Source organism: Mustela nivalis (assembly GCF_964662115.1).
Source record: "Mustela nivalis genome assembly, chromosome: 5".
NCBI classification, from domain to species: domain Eukaryota; kingdom Metazoa; phylum Chordata; class Mammalia; order Carnivora; family Mustelidae; genus Mustela; species Mustela nivalis.
Window position 1 is genome coordinate 41,679,569 of NC_139024.1, and position 18,624 is coordinate 41,698,192.

Here is an 18,624-nt window from a genome sequence, read left to right on the forward strand (position 1 = left end):
AACACACATTAACTCTAGTCTTTCAAATCAAAGAAAGAGAATGAGTAGAATTGGTGGGGGTGAAAGATGCTCATTTCAGATATCAAAAGCCAACTACAGAGTTGTATGTAGTCCATTATTTCACAATAAGTTGCTGTGGTTGAAGACAGAAAAGTCTGAGCTTTATTTTACTACTCAATAACTGTATAACCTTGGGAAATTCGCTTACCTCCCTGAATGATTCTCTTGCCTGTAAAATGGGACGATAGTAAGCATCTCCTGTGGTTTACTTTTATTGTCCCTTTTTACTTATCTCAATGAAAGCTCTCTCAGGGCAGGAATTTTTATGTGTTTTGTTCACTGATCTATCCAAGAATTTGGACTATTTTCTCAGAACATAGTGTTCAGTAGATAGTTGCCAAATAAATGAATCAGGGAGAAGAATTTTCTTTAGTGTGGAGCTAAAAATGTCTTCAGGAGATTTCCAGGTACTAGGGAACTACAACAAAACTTATGATTTACTATATGCTGGCAAACTGAATGTATTAAAAAAGATGATTGGATACAAAAAGGTGGAAAAATAAAACCAAAAAAGATGAAAATTTAAGAGAAGTGTTATGATGGATAAAACAAAATCAGATAAAATGAATTGGTATCTCAAGTGCCACTAGAATATACAAGTCTCCACCCAGACCACTAATTTTGAGAGGGGGGCACCACTTCTAAAAACTGCAACATTTAACATTTATACTCTGTGTTACAAAAAGTGCTATGAATTATTTAGAACATCTCTAGGACTTTGTCAGAGAGTCATACTTAGTTAGGCACTTGGGTAAGTGCTTGTTAAGGATTGTTATTTCAGAGAAAGAAATATCAATCTGGCATTGAAGGCCTTCCTTTAACTTCCTACCCACCTTATCTTCTGAGACTTTTCATTATGACCCTTCCTCTACTTTTCATATTACCCAGGACAGCCCTGATTTATTCCTGCCTCTGCAGTTGACCCATAATGTTTTTCCTCCCAAAAGGAGCAGGTTTTTCCCCTTTTACCTAATCAAATGCTACATATTTTTAAGGTACACTCAAATACTAGCAACTCTTATGACATTACTTGTAATGGTTCCTTACTCCATTAATCTCTCCAATTAATTAGCTTTCATTATTTAATACTCTACTAATCACTTGTCATTTAAACATAAACTGTTTGATATTATTTTTTCCTCTGCATAGTGTATTATTACCATTTGAAGGTGAAGATACTTCTTACATTTCTGTTATACACTTCAAAATACCAAGTACATTTCCTTAATACATACTGGGCACAAAACAAATGTAGATTTGATATAATCTGATTGCTTGAATCACTCTTCATGTACACTCACAATAAAGAACTATGAACAATTAAATCTATGTCTATACAAGGGTTATTGAATGTTCTTCTGGTTAGTTGGGAGTTCATTGTAATTTAATTATTTGTTAATGACATATTTGACAAGATGAATTTTCCCGAAGTATGTGAATGATGCTAAGATAGAACCATTCATAGTAACCTGAAGATAGATGAGAATTTAGAAGGCTCTAACTTGGAGGTGGTCATTGCAAGTGACCTTAATAAACCAAACAATCAAAAGTACATTATAGGGGCACCTGGGTGGCTCAGTGGGTTAAAGCCTCTGCTTTCAGCTCAGGTCATGATCTCAGGGTCTTGGAATAGAGCCCTGTGTCAGGCTCTCTGCTTAGCAGGGAGCCCGCTTCCCTTCCTCTCTCTCTCTGCCTGCCTCTCTGCCTATTTGTGATCCTATCAAATAAATAAATAAAATTTTTTTTAAAGTACATTATAGAATATATCATAAAAAATAAATCCTAAAGAAAACTACTCAGAAACATATTGAGGGGGGTGCCTGGGTGGCTCAGTGGGTTAAGTGCTGCCTTCGGCTCAGGTCATGATCTCAGGGTCCTGGGATCGAGTCCCCCATCGGGCTCTCTGCTCAGCAGGGAGCCTGCTTCCCTCTCTCTCTCTCTGCCTGCCTCTCTGCCTACTTGTGATCTCTGTCTGTCAAATAAATTAAAAAAAAAAAAGAAAATAAACATTATTGAGGGAACTAAAATATCATCCTTTGTCTGGTTTTCATCTGGATTTTAACTCTGAACCTGCGGGTTTGCCTACTTTCACTTTCATTCATCTATCCTGTTCCCTACTCCACAGCTTCTTATCCTTACTCTTCACATCCCTCCACAGGCACCGCCGTCTCCTACGTTGGCTCAACACTTTCCTCACATGGCTCTAATTTCTCAGTCATTTATGTTTTCATTATTTTTTTTCTATTCCTTTCTTTCTTTTGCTCTCTCTCTTTTCTCCCTCCTCCCTCCCTCTCTCTTTCTCTCTCTCTTTCTTTCTTCTCTTTCTGATATTCCCATTACGCATTGTTGTACCTGTTGTAGTTGTCCCATTGTCCTTGGATATTCTATTCGGTTTTTTTATCTTCTGTCTTTGTTCTCTTTGCTATTAATTTTGGAGGTTTCTATTGAGATAACCTTGAGCTCAGAGATCTTTTTCTTGACCATGTGTAGTCTACCAATAAGCCCATCATTACTGTTACAGTGGTTTTTTTTTTTATCTCTAGCGGTTCTTTAGGTTCTTTCATCTCTCTGCTTACATTGTCCATCTGTTCTTGCATGTTGTCTGCTTTATCCATTATTATCCATTACAGCCCTTAGCATATTAATCATAGCAGTTTTAAATTCCTAATCTGATTAATTCCACTATCCCTGCCATGTCTGGTTCTCATGCTTGCTTTGTCTCTTCAAAATGTTTTTTTTTTTTAACCTTTTGGTATGCCTTGGAATATTTTCTTGATAGTCAGATATGATGAATTGGATAAATAGACCTTCAAGTAATGTGATAGTGAGGTGTTGGGAGAGGGGAAGCGTTTTATAGTTCTATTATTAGTTCTCAGTTTTTTAGTGAGCTTTTGCCTGTGGACTGTGAACTTCACAAGTGGTTCTCGGTATTTTTTTTTTTTTTCTGTTAGGTGGGAGAGGATGGCTACAGTTAGGTATTTTCCTTTCCCAGTTCAGTGAAGTTCTAATAATACCTGGGCCATTTTAGGCATTGGTTAACTAGTTTCCCCTGAGGACAGGCCTTGTTATGAAGAACAGAATGCTCTTTTGTATTTCAAAACGGTTTCTTTTCCCCTCCTGTCAGAAGCACAGAAGATCTGTCCTCAATAGTTACTGTGGGAATCTGGTCAAACTCCTAGAGGTAAATCTCTCACAGTGCTGTGGGGATCCTCTGTCACTGGTCCCCCCTGGAGTTTTCATTTTCAGAGTTGTCTGCATTGTGCCTCCAACAGTTCATCAATGATAGTTCAGGTTTTCCTACCACTAGTCATTCCTGGGGCACTTTCTGCTTCTCTCTATTCCAGTAAATTGTTATTCTCTGTATTTACCTGTCAGTCTTTTCAATCTTAGGGGCAGTGGTTTGCCCAGTGTCCTCCCCTCTCTTATGAATCCTAGAAGAGTTGATTTTTCAGTCTGTTCAGCTTTTAACTTGTTGTTAGGTAAAGAGCCTTGTTGGAGTGGTGACTTCCAAACTACTTACATGTGGAATCAGAAACCAGAAGTCAACATTTCTTTTAAAGGAGCTTATAGAATATATTGTCTGTCTAATATAACTTAGTATTTGATTATGCCTATGAATCTCTGTTTTCTCTGCATAAGTCTTATCTCCCTTTATAGAAGATAAATTGATCACTTGATCAATTAGGACGTGCCTAGCAGAACTTGAGTGTGAAATAGATGCATGATAGAGTCTCCATGGCAAATAAGTGTTCCTCTGCCTGAGATCACTACAAAAAGTCCAGCAGACAAGGCCCATAGCCATCTTTTGAAGAGTTAAGCTTTTCTTGAGGAATAACTGCTCCTACCTATTGAGTCGTGTTCAAAGCATCATTTCCTTAGGTCAATTTATTTAACCTTAACAACTTTATGAGATGAGTAATGTTCTCAAACTCCATTTTACATCTTAGAAAGATTATATTCTTTCATGAGATGGTCAGTTAGATGTGTGGCCACAAGAGGGGACACAAGAGAGGGTTGGGGAAACAAAGTTTATTAAACTCACAGGTCCTCAAGAGATAGTCACTGCATGCCATGAAAAGGTCACATGGCAAGAGCATCCAGGAGTCAGGCTCCACCAAGCAGGTGGGGATGAGATGGGAGTAACGACTCACGGGAATGTGCTTTTATTGGAGGGTCAGGATGGGGTGCATGCATAAAAGGTCTGAGGGGATTTCAACAGGGCATTTGACTGTCACTAGGTTATAGTCACATCAGGGCAAGCATGGGAACTTGGGCCAGGGGCTAGCCTTATCACATGGTGCACATGGTCCCCTGGGCAGGTGCTCACAGTTTGTTTGTGAGGAGGTCAAGACAGCAAGAAAAAACAAAGTTTTAAGCTCACAATAGACACGAAAAAACTGATGTTAAGAAATTTGATAGAGGCCAACCAACTAATAGGTGATGACACCACTATTTGAACTCAGGCAGACTGACTTAATTATTAGGTTAACCCACTTCCCGAGAGATGATACTGAGTCAAAAAGAGGAATAATAGGAAACAAATTTCCTGTAATTGCTACGTTTGCCAGATAGATGAGGTGGCTCCATCTTAATCAGTGTTCCAGCAACAGACACTTTTACAAAGATGGATCTGAATGGGACTCCAGCAAAAATGTCAAGAGTGGCCAAAGACATGAAGATTAATGGCATTTACTGATTAGAAGAAAGGTAGTTTCTCACTATTTGGCAACACTTTTCACAGCAGAACGCACCATTCCAACAAAGAAAAGATGGATGAAGATGAAGCCAAAGGAAAGGATGGATGAGGAGAGGGGAGAGGGTAGAAAATTAAAAGGCAAGAGGGGGGAACGAAGAGAAAATGTGATGGAGAAGCAGGCAGTGACCAAAGCACTGGCAGTAAGGGACTGAGGTGACTGTGATAAAGAGACAAGAACCGGGGCGCCTGGGTGGCTCAGTGGGTTAAGCCGCTGCCTTCGGCTCAGGTCATGATCTCGGAGTCCTGGGATCGAGTCCCGCATCGGGCTCTCTGCTCAGCAGGGAGCCTGCTTCCTCCTCTCTGCCTGCCTCTCTGCCTGCTTGTGATCTCTCTCTGTCAAATAAATAAATAAAATCTTAAAAAAAAAAAAAAAAAGAGACAAGAACCTAGCAGCTAGAGCTGTGTTGTTGTTGTTCTCAACTCCGGCTGGACAGCGCTCTCTTCAGGGTGTCCCAAGGCCAAGGGGGATGGTTTCTTGCTGACAGGATGATAGCAACAGTCCTTCAGTGCAGTCTGGTAGAATTCTGTGATAATGGAGATGGAGATATTCATTATTTTCACTGCCCAACAGGATGGCAGTAACCACAGGGGGCTACTGAGCACTTGCATTGTGGCCAGTGCAAATGAAAAACTGAATTTTTCAATTTATTTAAGTTGAATTAATTTAAATATAAATAATCACATGTGGTCAGTGACTACTGTATCAAATAACAACAATCTAGGACTTTCAGGTGGCAAAGTGATTCTAGGGAGTTCTCTTAAAAAAGTATATTTCATCATAACCCTGTAATTCTTTAGGGATGCTGATTGTACAGAAAAATAGGTGAGTGTCCTAAACTCAGATCCTGAATTATCAGGAAAAGGCTATGTTATATTCTACTTCCTAAGTGTTATGGACAAATTATGCCTCCCCCAACTTACATTTTAGGTACCCCAGTAGTTCAGAATGTGACTGTATTTGGAGAGAGGGCCTTTCTAGAAATGATTAAGCTTGCCTATTCCAAGCTGACTGGTGTCCTCATAGAAAGAGATTAGGACATAGAGAGATACCAGGGGAGTGTGTGCACAGAGGAAAGACCATGTGAAGGTACAGCAAGAAGTTCAGAAGAGATGCCTCAGAAGAAACCAAACTGCTAATTTTGGATTTCCAGCTCCCCAAACTGTCAGAAAATAAATTTCTGTTGCTTAAGACATCTAGTTTATGATATTTCAGGAATAGGAAACTATTCAAGGCACTTAAAAACAAGTGCAATATATTTAAAACAAATTAATGTGATATAAGTAAAAAGTTTCAGGATCTAAAGTATTTAACCTTTATAAAGCCTTATTTCTTGACCAATCCCTCAAAACTGAAATCACAGTCAAAACCAGTATGTAAGGCTCAGAATCTTGTAGTGGAGCGTTCAAAGGAGGATACAAATTATAAGCTACAATTATCTGCTGCTAAAAAGTATTTTATATGCTATTCAATTTAAATTCTAAAAGTCATATTAATGACAGTTAAATGGTAGTTCCCTATGCAGAATGACAGGCTTTAAAATGCGACTCCTCCATGTAAGATTGAAGGGAAATTTCTGGTTGCTGGGTCCTGGTTTGGTGCTGTCAAGGTCAGCATTCTTAAGTAGGGAATTTGCATTAGTGTCTGGGTGTTGCAAGAGCTGCATAAATTACCCATTGCAATGGCCAGCTCTTTCAAAGATCGCTGCTGGCAGATATGGTAAGTGTGGGGAGGAGAGAGGGAGGCTCTCCCTCTGTTTTTCTTGCCAATAAAATATGTTGTCATGTTTTATTTCTTGTTGTTTCTTGAGATGAATATTATCTTCATATATATATATGAAGATAATATATATATATATATAGTTTTTTGTGATATGCTCCAATTAATTACGTGACTGCTAGTCATTGACCTATAATAGTACCTTGAATTTTGCAGATATCAAGGCATTATGATAAGACTCACTGTTTTGGGGGTGCCTGGGTAGCTCAGGAGGTTAAAGCCCCTGACTTCGGCTCAGGTCATGGTCCCAGGGTCCTGGGATTGAGCCCCATGTTAGACTCTCTGCTCAGTGGGGAGCCTGCTTCCTCCTCTCTCTGTCTGCCTCTCTGCCTACTTGTGATCTCTGTCAAATAAATAAAATCTTAAAAAAAAAATTAAAAAAAAAGACTCACTGTTTTGCTAAAATGTGAGGAGGCTACATAGGCAATCCTAAAGCTACATACTTTAATAAAAATTTTCTGTAAATTGGAATCAATAGTACATATTTGGAAGCTATTGATAAATAGGCAAATTTTTACCTACTCAGAGAAAAAGGGCATTAAATTTAGTTGCAGAGACTCCAAGATCTTAACAGCAAAACATTTCTCCTCGTATTATATTACTGATTTACATCTCCAATTACCATGATTTTTCTCAAGAAAAACTTCATTTAGAATCAGTGTTAAAACTGGCTTTTCTCCAAAATGAAATTATGAAGAATTATGAAATTATGGAGTTGGCAAAATCAGGTTTTTTTTCCTACATCCCTGGTGTTATTATTTGTAATGTGGTATTGGTTCATTTGGGCTAACCCCCAGTGTTTTGGACTTTTGGTGGCTCTTTCTTGCATTGAGATTTCTCTTACAGAGGGGCATCTAGCTGGCTCATTCAGAAGAATCTGGGACTCTTGATCTTGGGATTTTGAGTTGAGTCCCACATTGTAGAGATTTCTTAAATAAATAACTAAACTTAATATACATATATATATGTATATATATATATATATATATATATATCTGTAGGATAACCTATTTTCTCTATGCTCTGTGGATTCTAGTTAATAAATAATTCTTGCTATTAGATGAATGGGTCATGATGGACTTTCAAACTTTTCTAGGCGTTATCTTTGTTATCACCCTCTTTTGGTTAAGTAAGAGATATGAATGTAATTAATCTGATTCCATGGTAGATGGGAGATGGAACAATATTCCTTCCCAGACGGAGCTTCTGTTTCCTATTAAAATTTATTTCTTATGAAGCTATAGGGTCTTCCTATGTTTGTGAAGGTTTTGCTTCTGTCAGTGGGCACTTCATTTGGGGGTACTGGTCTTTGAATACTAACAATCTTTTTTTGGTATAGAAATGAGAGCTACACCCATCTAGAATAAAAGCCCTTTTCAAGTACCATTTTGTGAGTCAGGTACCTGGTTTGTCCATGAAAACCAGCAGAAATAGCTGAACCAGATAGACCCAACCCTTATTTTCAGAATGGGGATTAAAATGTAATTGGACCATTCAAAACACTTGTACCAATCAGGATGGTCTAAGATATGAGTCCATAATAAGCAACCCCCAAATTTTAGTGACTTATTTATAATAAAGTTTCTTTCTTGTGTATATGGAGCTATATATTCCAAATCTCCCTCTCCCAAGATCTAGGCTGAGAAAGGGTACTCCTTGTATCAAATACTGTCAATCACCATGCCAGAGGAAAGAGTGCTTTGGAAGGTCTCACACCAGCAATTCAGCACTCGGCCCAGAAGTGATACATGTTACTTGGGCTCACAAGTCACTGTCCAGAACAAATCACAGGCCTCACCCAGCCAAAGGGGGCCTCAGAAATGCCATCCCCATTTTTTTTTAATTGTCTGAGAGAAAATTTGACATATTTGGCCAATAGCATAAATGACTGTGCAGTGCCTGAAGCATTTTCTTTTACTTTGGAATTTATGAGGACAAAACATCAACTACAATTAAGTATATGTACATAACAAAAGAACTGTGCCTGTGTTGCTGAATAGTTAAGTTAGTCAGAAACAAATACATAGCAGACGATGAAAAACTTCAGCCAGTAGTGGCCAGAAAACAACCCTCTCCTAGGCCTGGTTTAGATCATCTTATTCTATGGTCCTGCTTTGGTATTCAGGGCAAGTCCATGTCAAACCATCAGCTTTTATCACAGCTGACGTATTTATTGCAAAGAATTCCCAGTTTTGGCTTCTGAATGGTAAAACTTCAATTTTTAATGCATAGAAACGTTCTGCCTCAATTATACAGATTTAATTAAGTGGACTTTATATTGATATGGTTATTTCCCTTTTTACTTTACGCCACAGAAGTCTGTGAGTCATAGGAAATGTGGAGTGGAAGGGGGGGTTTCAATATGAATATGTCATTCAGTGTGCTCCCCAATCTGTGACTCTCTTCTGTAGAAGAAGTTATAAATAGATATGACTGAACCGTATGAAATTGCCATTTTTGTAGGATAAACAGTTGATTACTGTCAATTTCATATATTTTAACCTACTAATCCCTCCATAGTTTTAGGTTAAGAAAAATCTTTTCAAGGATGAATGTTGTTTATACGGTCCCATTTATTTAGTTATAATCTCTAATAGGGGTCAAGAGGGCAGATTTTTGAATTTAAATAATTCTGTACCTTTGTCTCTTAGTTATGAGGCCATAAGTAGATTCTCTGGTTCTTCAGTTTCTGATGCCCATAAAAATAATACCAATGTCATGGGCAGTTGTGTGAATACAATGTGATTGTGTGTTTAATACTTAAAATAATGTCCCTGGTATCTGTCAAATGCCCCCATATGGTGTTTTATACATTATTTCTTCTCACTTGCAAATGTTCCTGACCATCACACAACCACACTAAAATCACCATTTGTAACTAAATTCTGCCTAGTTAGAGTTTGCCCAATCAACTCTTAAATGTCTCCCATGTGCAGATTGCAGAGGCATTTGCTCCTACTAGAAGGGTCCACTCCATTCAAGGAAAGCCAACCCACGGACGTGCCCTCTTGGGCCCCTTCAGAGCTTCCTCACCTTGGCAAGTAACTTTGAGATCACCCCAGAGGAAGGAAGAACCCAGAAAAGGGGACAGGGAAGAACACAGGCACTCTGCATTTCATACTAACTTTGAGGCTACCCAGGAAAGATGTAGGACAAGGGCAAGTAGAGGTGCCAGCCCCATCAGAAGAAAGTATAGCCTAATTTCTCATCTTTATGCTTGCATGCTGTTTTGAAAGGGCTGACTCAGGAGGGAGTTAGAGGAATTCTCAAGTTGTCTATTTAAGGAACATGCACAGAATGAGTCCATTAATAAGGAGAGAGAGGGCCAGTGTGGAGATTGCCAATCACCAGGAATACTGAATATCTGCATATCCCCACTTTTTCCTCCCTTCCATAACCAAATACAGGTCTGGTAAGAATTCAGTGTTCTTGCAAATAAAGTTCATTCCTATACAGATTGACATCCACCAAACTGAGAAAGAACACTAAGAGAATTTTTAATTAGTATTAATAGAAAGAAAACATTACAATGATTCAATTTACTCTTCTCTAATAGCTAACTTGAGACAGAACACAGAGTTGGTGGAACATCCATTTTAATTTCATCTATCCTAATCATGCTTGCTCAAAATAAAAGCTTATAGCCACATAATGTGAGATGAATGGGAAGTACCTTCAATGCTTATTTAAGCCATTGCATTTTCATAGAGTTAGAAACTTACGGCACACAGAGGGAGAGTTATTTTCAAATTCCCCAGTTTATCAAGAATATTTACAAATCCTTCTATCAATTTACTTTTCATTTACTTAATTCCTTTATTAAAGAAGTTATATGTTCTGAATAAGGCTCAGTCTTTAAAACACCCTTTTAAGATAGGAAAGTTTATATGGTATCCAAGGCATTTTAGAAAGAGAAAACGTTACCTAGAAGTCAGTAATTTTAGAGCCTCTGCCATAAATATGTACCAGAATTTTTCAACACTTCACAAACATTGAGTGTCATAAAAATTAGTGTTCAATTTTTAAAAATTTTTTGAATGTTAGCATATTCAACAGAAATTGATCTGTGCTATAGAAATCAATGATGAAGTTTGCTTTGTGCATGAGAATTAGCTTTCTCCCTGCACACTCACAGTTACCAAGGTACCTCTCCATTACTGGCCTGAGCTTCTCAGTTCTACACTCCTGTCAGGCTGAGGGCCCCTCCAAGTGTAATCAACACTGCATTGTGTTGTGGTGGAGTGTATTCTCTCACCAAAAACAGGCGAGACTGTATATAAATAATTGAATGCTAAACCTGGGAAGCCAGTCCTGGGCTAGCAACCTTCCAGCACGGTGAGCTTCATGAGGAGAGAAAGGACATCACAAGCTTTTTCAAGATTCCTCCATGGAAGCATACTCAGAGTCAGGTGAGTCACTCAATCTTCTTTCCTGTTTGTTTAATAAGAGGCATTGTCTCTCTGCCAGACTCCCTATGGGAGCTTAATAAATATTAATTGAATGAATGAGTGAACTGACATGAAGTATGGGGTGGGTGATGCTGAAAGACTTGCCTTGCAATGGTCATATGGCCCTACTGGCACACAAAGAATAGAATCTCTGGAGGCTATTACTTTCCTTAGCTGGTGGCCAAGACAATGGCTTTGCAATTGACAATGCTCCTCTATGTGAGCAAGTGAGCAAGCGTGTTTTCTGCCAGTTTTGCTCCATTTTGGCATGGAATAGAGCTGAAAAATTCACATAGCATTTTGGGTACAAAAGGTGAGAAAATGGAAGGCACTCTCTTCCATTTAGTTGTAAACTTTCAAGCTATCAAAGAATCTGGATTATTAAATACTAATTGTTTAAGGACTAGCCTTTATTCTGTCTTTCAAAAGCATTCTATTTATCATCAAAAGAAATAGCAGTGCTTGTTGTAATATTCATATTTCTTTCCATCTTATGTTACTTAAATACCGTCATTACCATAACAAGTATGATTGGCATAAATAAGTTTGAGAAAGGAACATAACTAACTCTTGGTCAACAACAACACTAACAACCAACCAACAGAAGAGAGCAGAAGAGCACATGCATTCTAGAAAGTAGCTGAAAGCATTTCGGAGTACTGAAGGCCTCAGTCTGCACATTTCACAGAGGACCTGAGAGAGCTGATTGGTCAAACAGAGGTAGATTAAAACAGCATGCGCCCCCTGTACTGCTGTCCTAGTGCCCACAGCAGCCTCGTCCCTCATGTATTCACTTTAATTCCTTTTCGACCCTTTGAAGCCACTTTGTACTTGTCTGCCTCCTTAACTGCACAACCTGACTTACAATAGTTGCTGAATATATGTCAGCTAATGAATGTTGGAGGCCAACCAATCACAAGCTGTCAGTTACCTGATTGTCAGATACCTGATTCTTTTTCTATGTTTTTTCTTCCTCGCTATTGCCATACCTGGAGGTCTTTGCATTGTTTGGTGCTCCATCATATTAGGAATTTAATTGAAGTGTGCCTATGACATATGGGCACATTGCTTTGGTGCTTCTAACTGTAGGTGACAGAAAAAAATTTTTTTTAAAGATTTTATTTATTTGACACAGAGAGAGGGAACACAAGCAGGCTGAGTGGCAGGCAGAGGGAGAGGGAAAGCAGGCTCCCTGCTGAGCAGAGATTTCCCTATGTGGTGCTCCATCCCAGGACCCCGAGATCATGACCTGAGCCAAAGGCAGACATGTAACCAATTAAGCCACCCAGGCATCCCAGTGACAGAAAATTTTTAAGAAATGGTGACATTAGAAGTTTCATTTCTTCCTGTTACATTAGCTGAGTCCTCTAGCATTTCTTCTTGGCCTTAATTTTCTATTCTTTCATCAAACTTCTAAAGGCAAACTTGTTTTAAATTATAAAGTCCAGGAGTAAATACATGTGCAAGAATGCCTGACTGATTCTGAGAATAATTAAAGTGGCCTCTTTATGCTTATTGACAAGATTGTTCATATTTCTCAGGGAGTATTACACTTGTTTGATTTCCTACTTGTTGCTTCTATTGCCATGTTAAACAAATCTAAGTGATGATGCATTCAAAATGCAACTTTATTTTTAAAACGTGTTAAATGGGGTTAATTTTAGCCTGCCTGAGCATAGAAACCTGGTCAAGACCCCTGGCTTTTGTACTCACTCTTAACTAATGGACAGTTCCATAGTCATTTGACGTCCCCCAAATCATCTTAATTCAATAATTATACCATCCAGCCTGGGATATTATTCAAATCACTAAATGTTACTTAGCATTAAAATCTGTTTCTCTTATTTAGTGTAGAGGAAAGCTGGAAGCCTGCAGTGGGGAGGAGGGATAGAATAGATTTTTCCTTATTTTTCCACACTGGACTTCTCCTTCTCTCACCCACACTTACTAGTCAATTCCTGACCTCTCTGGGGGAGAGAGGAGAGAGTTGGAGGAGGATGAGTGGAGGGAGAATAGAAAAGATCTTACTTACACTGGCACTGTTATAAGCTGGCTTCATGCTTTCTGGGCCTGGCTGAGGGAAGCCAACTCTTTCTCTCAAGAGGTGTTTTCATGATCTCTTCAGAAGATCCCTGATTGACCCTCTGATGGCACTTTTCATGACAATGATGGATGCATCTCTATTCCAGCCTGTCATTTGCAACTCTTCTTATAGCCCCTAACAATTCTGAATGCATCTCCAGTTTCTTGCTCCTCTATGTGGCCCTTTGAGACAGGACATAAGATGACCCCATGATAATTCTGTCTCCCACATGAGTCATATCAGGGCCATAGGAAATACTCATGGATCTCTTGACCCAGCAAATTCTGGAGGTTCAGGCTGTTTCTGATATAGCCTCTCTAACTCTGTTGACGTTGGGATACTTCAATGTAAATTGAATGATTCCGTAGACATCAGTCTTTGTGTCTCCCAACTCCCAGCACTTCTAAGATTCTCCAAGTCATCCCATGAAACTGAGGTGGAGCTAAAACCCATCCTCATCTTCGAGCATTCAGAGTAGCAGCAGCTCTGTCAAGGAAATGTCATCCCCACACTTTCTCCCCATTTCATGTACTCACTCTATTTATATCTCTGATTTTGTTGGGAGTCCCCAGGTTCTAGAAGTAGGTCTCCATTATTTCTTTTGTAAATTCCGCCAATGAGAGTCAGACTCACACTCTGACTTTCTGTTGGGAATTCAGTCAAAACTGAGACAGGAGAACTTCCTTTTTTAACATCCTATTAAATAACCATTTCTATACCCTGCTCCTGGTTCAGATCAAAACTTATCACCACCTATAACCAGATGAATACTCTAAGGTCAAAAAATTTGTATAAGAAATATACAAGTCAAACACATCTAGAATCTTAACAGTTCTCAAATAGTCAATTTTATTTGATTCATGCAAAGTTCCTCCTATAAAAATTCTGCTAACCTTTCAGTAACCCTTGAAACTGGTGAAGAGTAAGTATTAGTTGTCACAAGTGAAAATTGTAGCTCTACAGAAAACAACGCTAAAGGTTAGAGGTGACCCTTAGTCAGAGATTCTTGTGCTCTTAAGGGCTTGGATTACCCCTTGGGTAGTTACTGTCTTCTTGGCTTGACTTCTTACCTAGAACCTTGAGACTATCTCTTTGATATGAAGCCCAACAGGCTGACACATCAATTCTTTTCTTCTTCTTTGGGATTAAACACACAAAAACTCATATATAAGTATGTTGGTACAAGGTAACAAAAAACAGAGTTATTAAGAAAAAGGAAAAGCAAAGCAAGTCAGGTATTAGAACACAGAAAGATCACAGCAGTCCCAAATCTTGCACTGCTCAAAACATAATTCCCCAAATATCATTTTTGTTTTCTGGATAAAGGACCTTTTCCTACTGGGACCTACTGTCACCTCTGCTGTGCTCTATTGGCATGAACTGTAGCCATGTGCTTGGTTATTTACCTCCTGTTGGTAAAATTGTTCCCACATGGTCTACCCCTGCCCCCAAACATGTGCTCTGTCCCCAAAAGATGTTCTGGCCTGGCCCGCTCACCTCCCTCTTCCGGAACCTGATCTCATGCTGAATTAATTCTTGGCCTGCTTCTCTGGATCCAGTGACCTTTATTATGCACCTGTTCTGAGAAAGGTACTAAACTGGACAGGACTAATCTTGTTGCAAATGATAGAAAGTCAGTTTGAAGTAGTTAGGCAAAAGGGTGAATTTATTGGCCCAAGATCCTGGATAGGTAGGGGTATAACTAGTGCCCCAGGGGATCCATTCCACCAGGAATCTCTATATCACTGCCCCTTATCTCTGGCTTTGTATCTTCATCTGCAATTTTTCTTCTTCCATAGACTGGGGATAAGGCCATGACCAGGATCAGATCCTCACAGATTTCCAAGAGAAAGGGTCTCCATATTTCTCAATTCTAGGGGTGAACAGAAAGTTCTAGAGAAAGATTTTAGTCCAAAAAGAATGAGCTCATCTTCTGGGCCAATCACCGAGGCCAGATGGGCAGGATCAGGGCAGCTTCTGCTATGGAAAAGAGAGATATGGGACAGTGCTTCCAGGAAGATGGAGGTGAGCCAGGCAGTCCCCACAACAGATGTCCACCAAAGGCACGATACCAAACGAGACATTAATAAAAGGGAAACCTAACATTCTCCTGAATTAGGTAATAATTCCAAGAAACCTCTTTTAACAAACTTCCACTTTTACACTAAGCTTCCAAGAGAAAGAACTCACTCCTTGAGGCCATCTGTCACCTGGATAATGGGGAGCCATGCCTAACGGGAAAAACCCCCACATCATTCAGAACCCCTTATGTCTTGACTGGGTAAGAGGGAAGTTAGATAACGAGTTACAGTGTAAGTCAGAGCATTTCTTGGAATCTCAATATTCTGCTAATACCCAATTTTATTTAGTCTATCAAATTTTCTCTCTATAAAAATCCTGCTAACCTTTGAAGAGCCCCTGAAAATGGCATAGAGAATGAACTAAGTGTTGACAGAAATTGGAAATACAGAACTTCAGGAAGCTACAGGAAAGGTTAGAGGTGGCTCTATGCCAGAAATTCTGTCATACATTGGCTCTCATATCTTCACTGTAGGGAGTTCAGATCTTGCTTTGGTCCTGGCCTCTGGCCTCTGGCTTCCCCCTCCACTGCCTCAGTATAGCCAGGGCTTCCTTTAAGAGCCACAGTCTGGTTTATAGGTACCTGGGCGGCTCAGTAGGCTAAGCATCAGACTCTCGATTTTGGCTCAGGTCACGATCTCAGGATCTAGGGATCAAGTCCTGCATTGGGTCTCCCCACTGAGCAGGATGTCTGCTTGGGATTCTCTCCCTTTCTTTCTGCCCCCCCCCACCTCTCTCTCTCTCCCTCTTTCTCTCTCTCTCAAATAAATAAATCTTTAAAAAAATAGCCACAATCTGATTTATCAAAGGATTCCAGGACTCTGGTATTTCTCAGTTTGTACCTTTATGGGCTGTGACATTGTATACTGGAAACAAATTACAAATTTCCTTTTTTTTTTTTTTAAAGATTTTATTTATTTATTTGACAGACAGAGATCACAAGCAGGTAGAGAGGCAGGCAGAGAGAGAGAGAGGAGGAAGGAGGCTCCCTGCTGAGCAGAGAGCCTGATGTGAGACTGGATCCCAGAACCCTGAGATCATGACCTGAGCCGAAGGCAGAGGCTTAACCCTCTGAGCCACCCAGGTGCCCCAAATTTCTAATTGTATCTAATTTCATGTTTATTGGGTAAGAAATCAAACTACCTTCCTAGAAATAAAAGCTATTTTATTATCAATTTTAAATCATAAAACTAATGCATCCAGCTTTTTCCTCCTGAAATTTATTTTCTTCTTCCTAGAGTATATCCTCTAGTAATTCTTGTGAAAACATCTATAAGCAATAAACTCTCTGAAGACTAGGATGTCTGAAAATGTTTTAGTCTACTCTCATATTTGAGTGACAATTTCATTGTATATAAATTAGAGGCTCAAGTCTATTTATTCTCAGCTTTTAATAGGCTCAGCGTTCTAATATTCTCTTCTACACAATGATCCTTCTGAGAAGTATGCTATCATTTTTATTCCAATTTCTTATAGGTAGTCTGTTATTTTTCTGTCTCTTAGTTTTTAGGGTTTTCATTTAGGTTTGACCTAGCAATGAAATGGTCTAAAACTGGGTTTTTGTCACTGTTATTGCCATTGCTGTGTTTGCTCCTTGGCAGTCCTTTCAATGATAGGACTCAAGTCTTCCTTCAAGTCTAGAAATTTTTTGGTTTTTATGTCACTAAGCATTGTTTTCTCTGCATTTCCCATACTCTCTCAGTTTGGACCTCTAAAGGATTGAGGCTGATTTTCAGCCCTGTTCTCTTTTTTGCTTGTTTTTTAAACTTTTCTTTTATACCGTTTCTTTACTTTTTCCATTTATGCTGTATTCCAGAATAATTTCTTGGTGAAGCCTTTCATATCACCAAGTTACTCTTCAATTGTGTTTATTCTGCCCATTTTTAAGAATTTCTTATTTCAAAGGTTTATTTATTTCACTTTTTAGTAACATCAGTTTTATTTCATAATCATTCTTCCTAACATTTTGAATGCAATATGTTTCTTTACCTCCCTGATGATATAAAAGAAGCTTAAGTTGTAGTCCCATACTACTTCTGCTAGTGTAAATCCTTTCATTTGCCTAGCTTCTGTTTTTTTCTGAGAAAAGTCACCCTTTTACAGTGTTGGTGTTCCTCAAATTTTGAGAATATTTTTTTCTTTCTTATGAGTTTTTTAATTCAAATATAATTAACATTCAATGTTATATTAGTTTCAGGTGTATAATAACATGACTCAACAACTCTATACACTACTCAGTGCTCTTTGTGATAAGTGTGCTCCTAATCTCCTTTATATGTTTTTCCTATCCCCCAACACACCTCACCTCCGGCAACCACCAGTTTGATCTCCAAATTTAAGAGTCTGGGTTTTTTGTTTGTCTCTTTTTTTCTTTGTTTATTCATTTGTTTTATTTTTAAATTCCACATGAGTAAAATCAGTGATATTTGTCTTCCTCTGACTGATTTATTTCACCTAGCATGATACCCTCTAGGTCCAGCCATGTTATGACAAATGACAAAATTTCATTCTTTTCTAGGGCTGAGTAACATTTCATAATATATATTTCATTATATATATTTTTTAACAATATATATATTTCATTATATATATATTTCACAATATGTATATTTCATTATATATAATATATATTATGTAACATGTATATAATATATATTTCATTATATATATTCCACAATATATGCATTTCATAGTATATATTGCTCTCTATATATCATAATATATATATTCCACTCTAATATATATATTTCACTATCTATATCTATCTATATATACATATTACATCTTCTTTATTCATTCATCTGTCAATGAACACTTGGGTTGCTTCTATAGTCTTCTAAATAATGCTGCAATAAACATAGGGGTGCATATATCTTTTCAAATTTGTGTTTTTGTTTTCTTTGGGTAAATACACGGTGGTGGAATCACTGGATCATATGGTAATTCTATTTTTAATTTCATGAGAAACCTCCCTACTATTTTCCATAGTGGTTGGACGAATTTACATTCCCAAAGGTGCAAAAGGATTCCCTTTCTCCATATCCTCCCCAGCACTTGTTATTTCTTAAGTTTTTGATTTTAACCATTTGGCTAAGTATGTACTGATATCTCATTGTGGTTGTTAATTTGCATTTCCCTAATGATTAGTGATAGTCATCTTTTCATATGTTTGTTGGCCATCTGTATGTTCTTTTCCTTTTTCAGAATTTATTTATTTATTTGAGAGAGAGAGAAAGCAAGAGAGAGAGAGACGAGATGGGGGAGGAGCAGAGGGAGAGGGAGAAGCAGACTACCCACAGAGCAGGGAACCCATCTGTATGTATTCTTGGAAAAGTGTCTGTTCAGTTTCTCTGCCCACTTTTAATTGATTATCTGTGTTTTTGGTGTTGAGTTGTAGAAGTTCTTTATATATTTTGGATAT